Source organism: Drosophila teissieri, chromosome 4, assembly GCF_016746235.2.
Source record: "Drosophila teissieri strain GT53w chromosome 4, Prin_Dtei_1.1, whole genome shotgun sequence".
NCBI lineage: Eukaryota > Metazoa > Arthropoda > Insecta > Diptera > Drosophilidae > Drosophila > Drosophila teissieri.
Window position 1 is genome coordinate 1,155,684 of NC_053033.1, and position 6,599 is coordinate 1,162,282.

Here is a 6,599-nt window from a genome sequence, read left to right on the forward strand (position 1 = left end):
GATTAACACCCAATCGGGATAATAGATTTTAAGTCAGTTGTACTTTTAAGTTGTAACTAACCTTAAATACAAGAATATTTGGTATTACAGTGCAATGACTTTTAAGTTAAAACTATTTGTTTTCCATATTATATCCGTAATATATTTAGGTCAAAACACCCCTTTACTGACTTGTTTACACATTAAGTCATCTATACTGATTTTATCACCTTTGAGCTTTGTGTCTTTTTTTCAGCAGACACCACCGTTACTCAATTTAGGGAAGTGCGTTAAAGACCAAGATGACGAAAAGCGACGTGTTCCCTTTTCAGTTCGATTTAGGAGCGTTCACATTAAATTTTTTAAGGTTTTTAATAAACTTCTATTCAACTTTCACTACCTCTTTAGTATTACGAAGAAAAGCAAAATTACATATACACTAACGAAAGCTGTTAACTGCTCAAAGACTTAATATTTGTATTTTACTTTAACGTAATTTTAATCAAATCTCTCATACTCATTTTCTTTACGAGTAACGGACATAAAAATGATTTGTACTGCCCTTTCGTCATTGCACGTTTTTACATGTTACAAACATATATTTTTTAGTTGATTGAAATATACAGGATGATGCTAATTTAAGGTTTTAATGTATAGTTTAGAGGGAAGAAATTTTCTTTGTCGCCTTATAAACAATTGGACAAATACGAGAACATAAAATATTTATCTACATTGTACATATATATTATAAGATGTACATACATGAAAAAAAAAAATCATTGATTCATTTCCTTTGAAAACCTCCTTATATAGACTACATTTTAGGTTAATAAATAAATATTACTATGCGTTTACTGGTCGATATCGTCTAAAAACTCTATATTTTAAAATAATATTTAATTTATTAATAAATGTTGTGTACATGATTATTTTAAATTTAAGTTAAGAAAAACCTAGTTATTAATTAAAAACTTATAACAACGTAAGATTGAAATGAATTGCAACGAACTTGACTCCAATGAAGGAACTGAGCCAACATCTCATCCAGATAAGCACCTCCCCAAAAAGCCTTCAGGTTTATATAATTAATAATAAAAAGTCGTATATATATAATGTATGGTTCAAATTTATAAATAAAATAAATAATTGTAATATTTCAGAATATACAGAATATTCAGAATCTGTTGTTCTTAAAAGGGACTTAATAAAATCGAACATAAACGTGAATATCTTTTTTAACTCATACATTTATCATGGCGAATTAAAAAGAGAGTGCAACGTACATATATCAATACAAATTGGGATCATTAGAACTTTTAGCTAGGACTTTTTTACGAATCCCCCGTTTTAAAAACAACAAGCAAGTAATGGGATAGCCCCTAAACTTTCATAGCTCAACCTATCGGCGGTCACATTCATTGATGATAGCTTTTTAAAAAATATTTCGATTTTGAACAGCTCGTGTTTATGGATATTGACAAACAACCACTTACAATATTAGGAATTTGGCAAGTTATGCGACTCGACTGCCGAGTTCCAACCTTCTGGCTCTTGTAGTCCCTAAGTCTAATTGCCCTTACATGACTGGACATTGCTCTATTACAAGTCAATGAATACTTATTTTGATTAAGAGTATTGATATTTACTTTATGGGGTCGATAAATATATTTCACCTGTTACATGCTATTCCAAGAAATTCCAGAAAATCTACAATTTAAGGCTATTTATTATTAAAACCCAATTAGTTGATATAAAATAATAATTGCACAAGGGAAATCTAAACAGGGCTGTAAACCACTTTAAGCCAAATTTTGAAAAGCACTAAATATTTAAGTCACCCGCACTAAGCATTATAAATATGTGATCAATAAATATAAAACTTGCTGCCTGTTGTCCTATCGTAACACGTTCTAGCTCGTTTGATAGTACAATTAAATTACTGGATCAGATGTAGGTGTATACATTTTTATTATAATGAAGTATTTCCAGTAATGCTACACTAAACCGAACCAATGACCAAATTACAAGGGGTGCTCCGTAAACACCTTTGGTTTTAAATTCAGACAAAGCAAACTCCACTAAATATAACTTTTTCAAAGTGGTTTCACAAACCATTGATATTAGCTAAATGGTTACCGGATGACCTCACACAACTACGTGATTGGGAAATAATTTTAATTTGACTCAATAATATGGTACCATCGAATGCTTGCATTTTTGCGGCTAATTGAAGCAGCCTGAAACATATTAGGTGTTTGTGCGGAGCATCGCTTAGGGATTTTGACCGGTTTTTGAGGCTGATGAGATTTCATGTTGCCACGCCCAATGTAACGCCCACAAACTGTCACGCCCACATTTTTGGAAAATGTTTTTATATTTTTTAATTTTTGGTTAGCGTTTTAAATATTTATTGATTTGCCAAAAAACCTTCTCCACGCCCCTTTAAAGGCCTACAAACCTCCCAAAACTGTCGAGCCCAAAGTACTGGCTTTTGTATTATATTTTTATATGTCAGAAAAATGGTAAACTTTCTCGTTCGAACTCGACTATAAAGTTATCCTGTGCTTGTGCTTTAATATAATTTCAAAAACCATATAATTCTGCATTGTAGTCGGTAGAATCTGGAAGCATGATATATATGTAATATATATTTTATTGAATTAGGACGAAGGCGGGAGCGCATTTAACTGAATTTCGTACCGCCTGCGTCCTAATTTCACTTTAGTCATTTCTGACTAAATAATGCGAAATATTCAAAAATACAAAACTTTGACCACCGTTCAAAAACGGCCGTAAGTTTCATTTCATATGATTTTTCTTCTTATATTGAGAAAATATCGCTCTCAATAATAAATAAATATTCTAAGTTATCATTGTTTTTTAAAATTTCCTAAATATTGCGAAATATGTGAGCATTGCGAAACAAAACTTTGGAAAAGGTAATTTGGAATTAAAATGACATATTTTGACCACCGTTTAAAAACTGCCGTAACTTTCATTTCATATGATTTTGCTTCTTATATTGAGAAAATCAAATGTCGCTTAGCTCAAATGTAGCTTCAGCTGCCTTGCTGTTGCTTTTAACTGTAGAGGTAAGTCGACACTGCGTCAAGCGAATTTCGGAAGCCGTTGGCTGTTACAGCAGCATAAGTCGGGACACTCGACTTTTTGCTTCTATTGATTTTGGTCACTGGCATTCGATCAGCATTGTAAGTCAAAGGTTTAAAAAGCGTCCAAATCTTGGAGTAGCCGTCGCAATTTGTGTTTAATTACCAATAAATCAAAATAATTATTATTTATAGGGTACTTCTTGTACTTATATTATATTATCATTTATATTATAAATGATCACTAAGAGTAAGTTCAGTACGTTCATTCATTAACTAAAATTATAACTAAAAACAATGAAAATTTATTTATGTATCATTTATAAAACTCTATTTACTGTTAGTATGTTTAAAATCAAATTAATTTTGTTCCAATAAATTTTAATTTTTTTTATTATTTTTGTAAACATTTGAAAAAGAAAAGAACCAAATATAGAAGTACTAGACGGAGACTTATAAGTAATATTCAAAAAATTCTTTTAATTCATTGGTAGTCAAACACAAATCGCGACGGTATGCTCTAAGCCCAGCTCTGTCGCTCTCTCTTGTACTCGAGCTTGCACTTTTAGTTAAGCATTCGGCTGTTCGCTCTGCAATAAAGGGTCTATTTGTATAAATGGTAAACATGTTTTTAAAAATAGCTAATAAAAAGGCTTATTAGCTAACACTTTCTATAGTTATTTAAATAAATGTTTTACGTTTGTAAGCAAGAAATGGGCCTGAGTTCTTAGAAGACAGATTAACACAGTTTACAGTTGTATATTTGTTCAAATATATTACAGACACGTATACATACACAGATTAAAATACCATAATTATAATTATAAATGTTACTTAGATTATACGTGTTGTAAGACTGGTTAACATTTCGTTTCCATAATTAGTCTGACAACTTATATATACTTGTTGGAGATACATACACATTATAGTAGACTCGGATTTTTTGTATATTTATTGTATATTCTTATTTAAACCCTTGCAAAAATGTGGAAATTTATTTTATAACTAACAAGATCATTATCTCATCCTGAGAGTACCGAATATCAATACCATTCCAAAAAATATAAATTGGAAAGACGAATAACAAAATCAAAAATATCAAAACCTTTTTTAGATGTGAGCATAACCGTTTTTTATGGCTTAGACTTAAGTGGTCTAGGTGATAATGTTTTCGCTATATCGGTAGAACATGGCAGGATAAATAATAAACAATGAAACAAAAAAAAGGTCTTACAAAAAATGTTGGAACGTAAAAAGTTTGGCAATTTTCTAAAAGAAACTTGTGCTGCGTAGCTGTCATTGAAATTTCCTACTGACTGACAAAAAGAATAAGAAGCAAAGGTACTTTATAGTGCCGAAAACGCTTCCTTTCTGTTGCAAACCATTTAACAAATCTAGTAAACAGTTTTAACCTATATATAACGGGTGTAAAAATATTGAAGCGTCTGCAAAAGCCAATCAGTTATATTTAAACTAAAACAGACATCAAATTTAGAATTTTAAACCGTTGTGTACACCCAACCACGAATAATTGCTAGTTTTCATGATTGCTCTCCATATATTTTTTTAAAGGTGCTTATTTTAACTTTTTTCTTTAAAGTGTAATTCAAAAAACTAATGTAAAAATAGTTTTTAGTTTTATTACTATGCTTTCGTTTATTCAACACAAAAGAAGTAACGAGTATAAAAAACTCATATAAATCTCATATAAATATGACAAATTAAACGGATAATGAAAGTAAACTATTTATTATAGTATGCACGAATGTTTATACAATACAAACAAATAATGAAACCAAGTTTTGTAAAATCTCGTGAGAGCCCGAACTATACCTCTATGTTACGCTGCAATATAAAAGATCTTAGGTTATGATTCTATTTAAAGAATATTCGTCACTGTTATTATTAAAAATTTCGGACTCTTCTATATTTGCAAGGGTATGTAATCCTCGGCTTTCCGAAGTTCAGTTTTTTTACTTAATTGGGATATCAATTTGGTGGGAATTTTGTTTTGTGCATATCAGAATATTTAATTTGTGTTTGGAACTTGCGGTTGGTAGCAATTTATTTTGGTACATATTAATGTTTTTTCATTATAGCTCCGAATCATCGGTCATCATTCGATCTGCACAATTCCATAAATATTTACAATCCATTCATTATCAATTATTCATTTTTACATACATACACAGATACATGAAAAATATATTATAAAACATTACGTACTACAATAATATTTTCTTATTATCATAAGTAAGTTTGCGTTGTAGCAATAATTTGACCAGATAAAGTACTGAATATAAAAATTAAATTTTTAACTTTTAATCAATTTTTATATATGATCAAAAACCGTTTGAACATTGTTTTGTTGAAATGCCATCGAATTTTTTATGTTATTTTTATTATTTTAAACACAAGTACAATTATTAAAACATTTTGTGTAACATAAGTCATTAAATAATAAATTAAACTTAATATTACAGCATAAAATAATAATACACATTTATCCAAATTTTGAATGACAAACAAATAGTTATACTTAAATAAAGTTAATCAATTTGAATAATTTATATGTAAACGGTAATTTAAGTTGAATTTTTTATTTTATAAGGATTACCGTAAAATGTTTAAATAATATTTGGATACGTTTACAGTTAGGTGGTGGTTACGTGATGGCATTATTTTATATAATTTACTTTCACATTTTGATGGACTGCCGTTGAGCACAAAATTAGTTTTCAATACTAAATCGTTACATAATTATTAGCGTTTCGTTATATTTACTGGACAAAAAATATATCTGTAAAAATTTAATTCGATATTGATTTCATACTATTTTTATTCTAGAAATATAATTTTTCATTGTATCCTTTATATTTCTTCGGGGGCAGTGTTCACAGAATATAAATATAATGGGGCCAGATTTTAACTCACTCCATATAGGTATTGATATCAATGGTAAGGGTATTTCAAATACGTTTAAATTATATTTTACTTTTTTAATGCGAAAATGTTTTTTACAAAGGTTTTTTTGATCGAAACCTGACGATGTGTTTGAGTACAGTCCACTTGTTATACTATATGCGGCCGGTACCATTTAAAAAAATCTTAACTTAATCGGAGTACACGCAACAAAACGGCAGCCACAGCAGAGTACATGAGTGCACGGAGCAAGCTCTTTTATAAAAGATGTAATAGCTTTCCATAATGATAATTGTAAAGTTGATGAACATCCTAGCCCCAAATCCACAAAAGCAATTGTCCTGGAAATTTTTAACATATTTACTAGACCTAATTTAACACTTTGACGAAATGTTTTTTTCAATTTGCATAATCTTTAAAAATGTAATAAATAAATAAAATAAATGTTTTTTGTCTCAAAATCCAATATTTTACTTTGTAGTGCCAAAAAAAAAACATTAATAAAAAATCGAAAAAGGGCATCGTGATTGTCAGGAAAATGCTAGCAGCCCCTACTAAACAATGTTTATTCAAATAACCATATCAGCCAAT